General features: G+C 47.5%; 1 pseudogene; it reads right to left on the reverse strand.

Moving 5' to 3' along the window:
• Nucleotides 1-8,260: 8,260 nt before the first annotated feature.
• LOC147019994 (uncharacterized) lies at nucleotides 8,261-9,226 on the reverse strand (annotated as a pseudogene).
• Nucleotides 9,227-11,271: the final 2,045 nt, after the last annotated feature.

An 11,271-nucleotide genomic window follows, 5' to 3' on the forward strand; every position in this document is an offset into this window, starting at 1 on the left:
CAGACTGGAAACAGCATTACTTCCTTCACCAAATCAGGTTTACAAGTTCAAAGGTCACAAACAACATTTTCATATATTTACATGTATGGCAGACCCACCCCAACTACGGGTTTCCGCATCGCGGTTTCCCTCTATCGCGGTTTCCCTCTATCGCGGTTTCCCTATATCGCGGTTTCCCTCTATCGCGGTTTCCCTCTATCGCGGTTTCCCTCTATCGCGGTTTCCCTCTATCGCGGTTTCCCTCTATCGCGGTTTCCCTCTATCGCGGTTTCCCTCTATCGCGGTTTCCCTCTATCGCGGTTTCCCTCAATCGCAGTATCCCTCTATAGAGGTTTGCCTCAATCGAGGTTTCCCTCTATCGCGGTTTCCCTCTATCGCAGTATCCCTCTATCGCGGTTCCCCTCTATCGCGGTATCCCTCTATCACGGTTTCCCTCTATCGCGGTATCCCTCTATCGCGGTTTCCCTCTATCGCGGTTTCCCTCAATCGCGGTTTCCCTCAATCGCGGTTTCCCTCTATCGCGGTTTCCCTTAATAGCGGTTTCCCTCTATCGCAGTTTCCCTATATCGCGGTTTTCCTCTATCGCGGTTTCTCTCTATCGCAGTTTCTCTCAATCGCGGTATCCCTCTATCGAGGTTTCCCTCAATCGCAGTTTACCTCAATCGGGGTTTCCCTCAATCGCGGTTTCCCTCAATCGCGGTATCCCTCTATCGAAGTTTCCTTCAATCGCGGTATCCCTCTATCGAAGTTTCCCTCTATCGCGGTTTCCGCATCACGGTTTCCCTCAATCGCGGTTTCCCTCAATCGCGGTATCCCTCTATCAAGGTTTCCCTCTATCGCGGTTTCCCTCAATCGCGGTTGAATTATTGTAGTGAAATGAGCCGATCGCGGCATGGGCCCCTCACTCTGTCATGGTCTGGCGCAGAGGAACACACAGCCCTGCATCTCCATCTCACCTCACAGCCCCACGCTGCCGTTCATCGCAGACACAGATGCTCTTTCAGTATTGTGCCATTTAGTTTGACATCGTGCGATTTCGTTTGAGAGGAAGAAATAAAGAATAAACTAAGGAAGGAAATAGGAGACAGAACGAGTTCATGAATATATATATTTTTTGTTCGAGCAAAAATATTTTTGTTTGTTTGTTTTGAAGCAAGGAGGAGGAAATAAGATAAAGTTGAGGAGCGTGAAAGATACCACTTGGGTTAAAGCAGAATGAGGAACATATCTTGAGAGGTTTTCGCTCGGCCTCATGGAGTTCCCCGAATCTCCTGGAGACCAGGCAATCCTCTACAGCTCAGACTCAGACATTGTGCTCTAAAACTCCTATTTACATCAGATTTGCTGATGGAGTGTCACCCGACTGGGTTCTGCAAGAGATGTAAGGTTCCTGAAGATTTGGATCACATCTTCACACAATGCCCTCAGTTCAGGGGACCCAGATCACATCTCTTCCACTCTGCCCGAGAGATGTGGATGAGCTGGTCGGGTCTGAAAACGCCATTAAAACTAAAAACAGAAGTCTCCATGGAGAGGTGCTTGAAATTGAAGCGTGAGATGGACGCTGTCGTGGCACCTTATCCATCCATCCATTGGGATCATACTCTGTGCACAGCATTGGTGCTGCCTAAGCAGTCTCCTAGGATATTGGGCACAATCCTGGACAGGTCGCCACTCTGACACAGGAGCACCTGATATGGAGGTCCATAAGGACATCAGAATAAGGCAAAGCAGACAACGATCACTTCCTTCTTCAAAAAGTTTGATGACCCTGATGATCTGAAAAAAAAGTTGATAAAACCAAGAGTTGGTTCCCCAAACCCTATTTTTCCCATAAGGTCTTAACTTTGTGCATCGCAGTTTTGCCCATCATGGGTTTTTTTCCTGAATGTAACCCCTACAAACGGGGAGGGTCTGCTGTATTATACAGGATGGCCATAAAGTCTGGAAACATAGGCGAATATAAATTATAAATGGTTTATTGACATTACACCACAATACATGATATGTTCAATGTCATTACATGACATATTCAATGTGTCCCTCATGAGAAATGCACAGTTCAATGCGCTGTGCAAAATTGCAATGAACATGGTGCATTAATGCAGCATTTCCATCAATCCCTGCACATGCATCCGTGATGGGTTGACTCAGATGATTTGTCTCTGATTGTCACCGAATACACCTGTGCCTTCAGCATACCCCATACGAAGTAATTAAGAGTGTTCAGATCTGGGGAGTGTGCAGCCCACTTCACAGGGCCACGCCATACAATCAAATTCGGGAAATTATCATCCAACCATTCCCTATGTTTCCAGACTTTATGGCCACTCTGTACATCAAACATTGGAAAATAAAATATCCATTCAGACAAGTATCAGGGCTAGTAGGATACCCAATAGGTATGTACACTCAACTGTCATCCTGGTGTTTCACATGCAGGGCGAGGCATCGATGGGGTCACTGTGCAGTCAGAGCAACCGTCTGCCAGCAACGATTTGTCTCTGTAAAAGATCCCATGGTGTACTTCGTAAAGAGTAAGAGAGCTATCCCCAGAACCCTGAACAAATTACAAGTTCTTGCCCTGACGGACTGCTGAAAAGGCAATGGCAAACCATCCAGTATAAGCCCTGCCAAATTGCTTTGGCAGCACCAACACTATAAAGAGTGTGGTACAGCTTATTATTTTGGCGAAGACACTTGCTGATTGAGTGTATAATAACTTGATTAACACTCCAAATATAGCAAACAAGAAAAACAACAGTGAGAGCGTCCTTCATGTTAAGCCATGCACCAAACCTCTTGTCCACTCTACAAGCCCCACCTCTTTTGGTCCCACCTCCATTAGAGGGAACACACCGGTTATGTTCAACAAGCTCTGGACAGAAAGGTCCGATACAGCAGCCACCCCCACCAACCCCTCTGCCCCCACACCCAGTATAACCCGCATAGTTTAATGGTCGTGCTAAAATCCCGTAGGTAGGCCGGTGGTCGTACTACTCGTTTCCGGTGCGTGGTCCTCAATGGCAGTAGCCGTGGGCAGGAGAGGTGCAGGTGTACCGCATCGTGTAGATGGCACCTCGAGGAAAGCTGGTTTGAGGCGGTCAACTGTGACTGTTTCGTGACGACCATGGCAATCTATCAGAAAGGTTTCATTATTTCTGCTGATTACCATGAAAGGTCCATCATAAGGTCGTTGTAATGGTGTGCAGACCACATCAAGTTTCACAAATACATGTGTGGCAGTAGTGAGAGAGACAGGCATGTGTACCTTGTGTTGGCTGTGCCAGGCAGGAGGTACCAGTCGTAACTGCAGCAAATGGCTGCGGAGGTGGTGTATGAAATCATCTGGCAAAAAACGATGGTTTGCTTGATGGAGTTACCAACTCGCCAGGCAGTCGTAGCGGCCGGCCATGGACCAATTCTGCTGCCGTGCAGTGGAGATCCTCCTTGAGTGTGGAACGAAGTCCAAGAACTACGATGGGAAGTTCGTCTGCCAAATTGTGACCATCCAGATGTGCACGGAGTGCATCTTTAAGCTGGGGGTGAAAACGTTCGACCATGCCATTTGCCTGCGGGTGGTAAGCCGTGGTCCTGTGTCAGTCCGTGCCAAGAAGATGATTGCAGGAACTCCAGAGGTTGGACTTGAATTGACTTCCCTGATCCGAGACGATGGTAGAAGGAACACCGAAACAGAGAGGAATGCATGGGCACAGTCTTCCATCATCACGTTAACCATGGGTATCGCCTCGGGTCATTGGTAAACCGATCTACGCATGTGAACAGATATTGAAATCCTCGTGAAGGTGGCAGTGGGCCTGCAATGTCGACGTGGACATAGTCAAAATGATCTGATGGCAGTGGATGACAGTTTGTGGATGGTGTCTAAAATAGTTCGGCAGAAAGCTCTGGGCACAATCGGTCAAATGGCCCCTGTGGAGACGTCACAAAGGAGGGTGAGTTCACTCCCTGGCAAAGAAACATCCCCTAGTTTCATGGTGTTATTTGCGGTCCAAAATGCCTGGACCATGTTGCCGTTTGGTTGTGCCAGTGCCATCCGCTGCATGTCAATGGTCTCCTCAACTGCATTGATGCAACAACGGGATCGAGCATCTGCCACCACGTTGTCATGTCCTCCAATATGTCGGATATCCGATGTGAACTCTGCAATGAAGGAAATGTATCGAGTCTGACGTGGCGAGTAATCTTTGCCGCTGTGCAACCTTCCCGTAAGTGGCTTGTGGTCCGTAAACACGCAGAAATCTCAACCTTCTAAAAAATACCAGAAGTGTATCACAGTTAGATAGATGGCGAGCAGTTCTTCATCAAAGGCGCTGTAGCAAGTCTCAACAGGCATAGGTTTCCAATCAGCATCCACAAATTTCTGTCAGGTCAGGTTCGATCTGTGACCTGCTACAGGTACCATGTAAACCTGTACTAACCTGTTCCATGGTCGGGTTGTCGGCGACTAAACCGTCTCCCCCACCAGGTTTTGTGGTGAGGGGGGTGTTTGGATATGGACACCCAGCAGGATTAAAAACAAAACCTGTCAAAGGGCGGAGGAGCTCCTTGTGAGCCAACGGCCATCCATATCTAGTGCCCAACTGTGTCTGCGGACATCCTCCTGCAGTTGGGTCACTTCTTATTAGGAGGTTGGTGGCAGGATTTGCACTCCAGCCACTGTAAAACCCTTCATTCCGCAAAACGCAAAAACGCAAAAAAATCTGAAAACCCACTCTGTGGGAGTACCTCCTGTGCAGCTTCCCTTCGCAGGGCAGCTCACCGGATGACGGGATTGGGGCAAAGCCTTCGGGACCCCCAATCTTTGATAGGAGGGAAACCACGGGGTAACATCCCTGGGTCAGATTGCGGGAGAGTGTGTCGGAGTGGTGCTGAGGTGTCGTCCACCAGACGGCGGTCTCCTTGGGTTAACCTGAGGCGGTCCCTTCGGGTGGGTGCCTGGAATGTCCTATCCCTAAGAGAGGATGATCACCTGTCTCTGTTATCATCTGAGCTCAAGCATTTGGACATCGGGATTGCAGCTCTCTCTGAGGTTCGGAGACCGGATTGCGGCGAGATAATGGTGGGTGGTTACACCTACTATTGGTATGGTCGCTCTGATGGTTACCATACCCAAGGAGTTGCTGTAGCTGTGTCCAATAAGCTGACCCCAATGATAATTGAGGTAACACCGGTCAACGAGCGTATTATGAGATTAAGGATTCGTCACTCCTTAGGTGTCATTTCCCTGGTCTCTGTTTATGCTCCGACTGAGGCGAGTGATCTCACCGTGAAGGATGCATTCTACGCCACACTCGAGTCTGTGGTTGATCAGTGCCCCAGACGAGATACACTTCTAATCTTGGGGGATTTCAATTCATCGACTGGAACTGATAGGGACGGTTATGAGGTGTGTGTTGGTCCCCATGGGTCAGGAACTATGAACCAGAATGGCACTAAGTTCCTTGACTTTGCAAGAAGTCATGGACTTAGGGTGGCTGGTTCATGGTTTCAGCGCCCACAAGCTCATCGCTGGACTTGGTATTCCAACGCTGGTGGTGTTGCAAAGGAGATTGACCATGTCCTCATTGACGGTCGTTGGAGGATGATCCAGAACTGCAGGGTCTACCGGAGTGTTCAGTTCCTCAATACTGACCACAGGCTTGTTGTAGCAACTCTAAAGCTGCACCTTAAATCCTGGAGAATGGTACCATCCCAGCCGAGGCTGGATGTTGCCAAGCTCAGGGATGAGAGAGTAGCTGAGGAGTTTGCGAACAGGCTGAGTGGACACTTGGGGGGTCTGGGTGCTTTGGGGGGTCCTGAAGAGTTGTGGAGCGCCTTCAAGACCACCGTCCTTGATGTTGCCGGTGGATGCCTTGGAGCTCACCGCAGGGCAAACAAGAATTTTGTGTCTCAAGGGACACTGGATACCATTGACCAGAGTTGCAGGGCCAGGCTGAATGGCAGAGCTGAGCTGTTCAGGGAGCTGAGGCGTAAAACTGTACGTGCACTGAGGGTGGACAAGGAGGCCGATGTGCGAGGAATCTGTGAGGGGGTAGAGAATCACCTGTGGACAGGTGATTCTCGTCCCGCTTACAGGGGAATTCGCGCATTACGTTCATCCAAGCCCATCCCTCGGAGAACTACAGTTCGAGCAGAGAGTGGTAGGCTCTTGACAGAGGAGTCTGAAGTGAAGGCCCGCTGGGCCGGTTACTTTGAGCGGTTGTACCAGGCTGATCCCCCAACTGTCGAGTTGGACGTCAAGGGTGTTACAATCCCTGTTGCTGACCCTCGAATCAACTGTGGTCCACCTACGCTTGTGGAAACACGGGCTGCGGTGAACCAGTTGAAACGGGGCAAAGCTCCAGGGATCTGTGGCATCCATGCCGAACTTCTCAACGCTGGTGGAAATGCTGCACTCGTGTCGTTGCATGCAGTTTTGTGCTCTGCCTGGAACACAGGCATCATCCCAACTGACTGGAAGAGGGGCCTTGTTGTCCCTCTCTGGAAAGGGAAGGGTGATCGCCAAGACTGCAACAACTACCGAGGGGTGACGCTGCTCTCAGTGCCGGGCAAGGTCTTTGCTCGGATAATTCTCGATAGGGTTCGCCACCACCTGCTTGAGCACCAGCGTCCAGAGCAGTCAGGCTTTACACCAAAGAGGTCAACAATTGACCATATCCTTGCACTGCGTGTCCTCACCGAACGCAGACGAGAGTTTCGGAGGGGCTGCTTGCAGCCTATGTTGATCTCTGTAAAGCGTTCGATTCAGTGAATCGGGATGTCCTCTGGAGGATTCTTGGTCTTCGTGGGGTGCCACCAAAACTGATCGATCTGATGTCTGAACTCTACTCTGGTACTGAGAGTGCTGTGAAGTGTGGTGGTACCATCTCTGACTTATTTCCAGTTGTTACTGGAGTTCGTCAGGGATGTGTACTTGCCCCCACACTTTTCAGCACTTGTATGGACTGGATTCTAGGGAGGATGTCGGAGAGATCAAGTTGCGGTGCGTCATTTGGGAATGTCAAGATCTCGGACCTTGACTTTGCAGATGATGCAGTCATCTTTGCGGAGACTTTAGACATCCTCTTGGGGGCCCTCGAGGTGCTGAATGAGGAGTCGGAGCCGTTGGGATTACGGGTTTCTTGGGTCAAAACTAAGATCCAGGCTTTCGGTGACATCTTGGATGCTGCTGTCCTGTCTGTGTCTGTTTGTGGTGAGGATGTTTAGGTCGTGGAGAGATTCACTTACCTTGGCAGTGATATTCATATCTCTGCTGGCTGCGAGTCAGATGTCAATAGACGTCTGGGTCGGGCCTGGGGAGTCATGGATTCACTGGATCATGGGGTGTGGCGCTGCCGGTACCTGTGCGGGAGGACGAAAGTCCGAGTCTTCAGGTCCTTGGTACTTCCAGTCTTGCTCTATGGGTGCGAGACTTGGACTCTGACCAAGGATCTGAGACGGAGACTTAATTCCTTTGGTACCAGGTCTCTTCGGAGAATCCTTGGCTATCACTGGTCGGATTTTGTGTCCAACGAGCGGTTGCTGAGAGAGACTCGGATGAGATTTGTTACCTGCATAGTCCGTGAGCGTCAGTTGCGGCTGTGTGGAAATGTGGCTCGTTTTCCTGACTCTGATCCTGCTCACCAGATTCTCTCAGCGAGGGAGTCTCATGAGTGGAGGAGGCCAGTGGGTCGACCATGTGCCTCATGGTTGCAACAGGTTGACCATCATCTCAAGGAGATGGGGATGGGCCTGGCATCTGCCTGGGGGATGGCCAGACGGAGGCCCCTGGAGTACCGGCGGAAAGTGGACACAGCGACGTGCTGTTCTGGCACATGCTCCCATACCTGACCTGACCTGATCCACAAATTGCTGCAGGACTTTGCCCACCGCGTAGTCCAGGGTCCACAGATCAGAAATGCCAATAAAAATGGTTGGACCTGACATGACCTCCTACAATTTTTGTATGTATCTTTTATGTTATAGTGGGTTAGACTCCAAGGTAAGAAGAACAACTGGTGTGCTCTGCCGGAAGCACTGCAAAAAAAAAAAAATTCTGGGAATATTTGTGAATGTACCTCATTTATTGCAAAAAATGTGAAACTGTATCCTGCGTGTATACAGCTACTCATACTACAGGTACTCACTCGATAGGAAGTGCTGTGTTACAGCTGAAGTGCATCAATTGAACACTTCAACTGTTCAATAGATAGCATAGATAGCTAGAATAGGAAGGTAATAGCCTATAGATTAGTCGTCAATCGCTGTCACTCTCCTCCAGCATGAGCTCAGCTCTTGAACATTTGTTCGGGTGTCCGGTGCAAAGGCATGCAATGACACTTCACATTGGCTCGTGCACAGCAGTAGCCTCGAAGACGCTTGGTTTTCTTGCAGCGGCAGAATTTTGTCGAGTTGAATTCCCTTGGCTTGGATTCCTTCAGCATCATAGTTGCAACTAGCCTGTCATTGACTATATGTCTGCCAAACTCCTTGGCAGTTCGGTATGTTGGCTGAGACAGATGTGCGCGTTTGCACATAGTCATCTGATGTAAACTGCGGCGAAGGTGGAGCTGAAGGTGGAGCATCTTCCGTAGGTGGGAGGTACCGCATGTCTCCTTTCATGGTGGTAAACAGGTAAGAGTGCAACGCATCAAGTGTGCTATCAAATTCACTTCGACCATACAGTGACATGAAGGAGTGCCCAGCTGAAGTGATAGCATCCTCCTTGACATCAAGACTTTCACCCAGCTCACCGTACCTGGCAAGTGGCAAAAGGTGTTGAATGTTCTCCACGGCAACTTTGTAAGCTCTCTTTTCCCCCCTCTTATATAGGGGTAACTCATGGTGTCACATCCTGTCAGGATGTAGGTCCTGAGGAGGATGGATGCTGGTTTTGCAGCATGGACATCATACTTCACTGCAAGAGATGCAGCGATCTCATAACTGGGGAAAAAAAGGCATTCATTTTGTGCACCCAGAGCTCCTTCAGGCCAACAACGTGTGTGCTGCAGTAAATGCACATCATGACCACATCTGTGTCGTTTGCCACAACTAAAACCCATCTGTGGTGGAGGTATTGCACACAGTATGCAATGTGAGTAAACATGCATGCATGCGTTTCCTCATGCCTCTCACAGGAGAGTTCTGGAAGTTCCATTTGACAGTCTGAAGTTAACAGGACTGTGCGACCAGGATTGTGGAAGACACCACCTCGAACAAGCATACATCTTGGTGGAAGTGATTCGTACTGTAGATACATTTTTATCATAATGGCTTTGAAGGTGATGAAATAAATAAATTGATGACAGTTAAAACTTGGTATTAAAATGAAAATGTTAAGCCTGAAATAAAATGTACTCAAATATGATACGATTCTTTTTAAGTATGTATCAATTTGGAATTAACATAATTACATTTTTCCTTTGTATGGAAAGATCACCTGACTATTAAAGTTTGTATCAGGTTGAACTTTGCCAGTAAGTTGAATATAAGAAGAATTGCCTATCATTTTAAAAGCTATCGAAAGGAATTTTTATAAAAGACACATACAAGTTGGAATGTGGATTTAAGAAGGTGTCCAGACGTATTAACGAAGTTCGAGTCGTTTCAAGATAATACATCTTCCCAGTTTCGGGAGAAGCAGACTGACTTTTGACCTACAAACGATGGAAACTTGTTTTAATGACCATTAGAGTTGGTGTTCGACATCATTCTTGCATTCTGTGTGTTTTCTGTATTAGGAGAGGATTAACATGTCTGGATTTGAAATGTATGTTACAACCATTCAACCAGGTCAAGCTGGGGCTGTATGGAGGCCCGATGATAAGCTTCATCTGGAAGATGTCAAGACCAGACAAGTTGGTGTCAGTGCTTGAAAATGATTAAAAAAAAAAACTGTGTATTACTGAAAACTATATAAGGACTAATATTCTCCATTTGCATTTGAGAAATCTGGAATGAGTTTGTCTATTCAGAATCTCCTATGCTCGCATATTAAAGTGTTTTGTCTGTATGTTGAATAAATGTTCTAATTGTACTAATGACAGAGAATTCTTCAACAGTGCTGAGCTACCCATGCTTCACCCTTTTATAGTCAGCTTTGTATGAAGCCTTTCCATTCAGGATTGGTGAGGGTGTCATGAGGCTTATACTCTTTTATCTTGCCTGGGTGTTTCTTCTCCATCTCCTCTCGTTCCTCTTCTTTCAGGCTTTCTGCTGGTGTGACATCATACCGGTCCCCAACAAAGGTGTCCGGTTTGGTGTGGAGAGGCTTATTCAGGTAGTTCTCCTGTAGGTCATAGAAGTTGCTGTTACCAGCCTGCTGAATGTGCTGTATGAAGCCCATGGCATCAACAACTAGCACGACAGGTTCCTCCGACAGTGGTAGCTTGTCTTCCTGTGTCCAGTGGTTCCCAAGAGATGACTTGATGGCAACCAGGTATTCAGACTTGTTGCCTTTTTGCATTGCTTAGCCTTGATCAAAGTTCGGATCTGGTTCAAAGAGAGACGCAGGACAACTAGTCCATTTGTGGCTGAAGACCTCCACCTTCTTCTTTTCATCCAGGTCCTGCATAAAGTACAGGTTTTTGACAACTGCACTTTCTTCTTCATATATCTGCTTTGCCTTAAGTGCTGAAGATAGTAAATTCTGTGATTTAGCCTCAAATGTTGCGAGTTTTACTGTTCATTCTTTCAACTCCATAATTATGAATGCAAGCTTTCGCGTAGATTTCATCAATACGACAGCTCTTCTGCTTCTTCTAGTTAGCCCGTCACCCACGCTGCGGAAGACGGGGTTTTGTAATCTCTTCTTTGTCTGTCCGGGCCGTAACTTCTTTTTTTTTTTTTACCATTTCAGCATTAAACAAATTTTCAACACACCTTTATTATGAGAATATGGGGAAGACAAATTAATGATTTTGTTAAAATTATTTCATTACAATTATTATTGTTCGACCCTTTTTTGGCTTTTTTGCTGTATTATTTTTGAACATTTTTTTCTCAGCAACTACTTTTCCGATTGACACAAAATTTTCAGTGTAGGAGCGACACCCCACCCCCCCATGAAGAATATTTTAATTATAGTTGTGATGTCATTGGTCACATCATATGGCAGCCATGTTGGATTGAAAGCAAAAAATTAAAGCATTACAATGCTGAAACCACAGATTGGAAAAAGTTGAAACTTGGCACATCTACTTCCAATGGGGAATAAAGGATTGTCAGGATGATGTAATCAGTAAAGTGGTAGAACAGCCATAAATGTTT

Source organism: Eptatretus burgeri, chromosome 9 (assembly GCF_056783735.1).
Source record: "Eptatretus burgeri isolate ZD-2024b chromosome 9, Ebu_testis_v1, whole genome shotgun sequence".
Classification (NCBI taxonomy): Eukaryota; Metazoa; Chordata; class Myxini; order Myxiniformes; family Myxinidae; genus Eptatretus; species Eptatretus burgeri.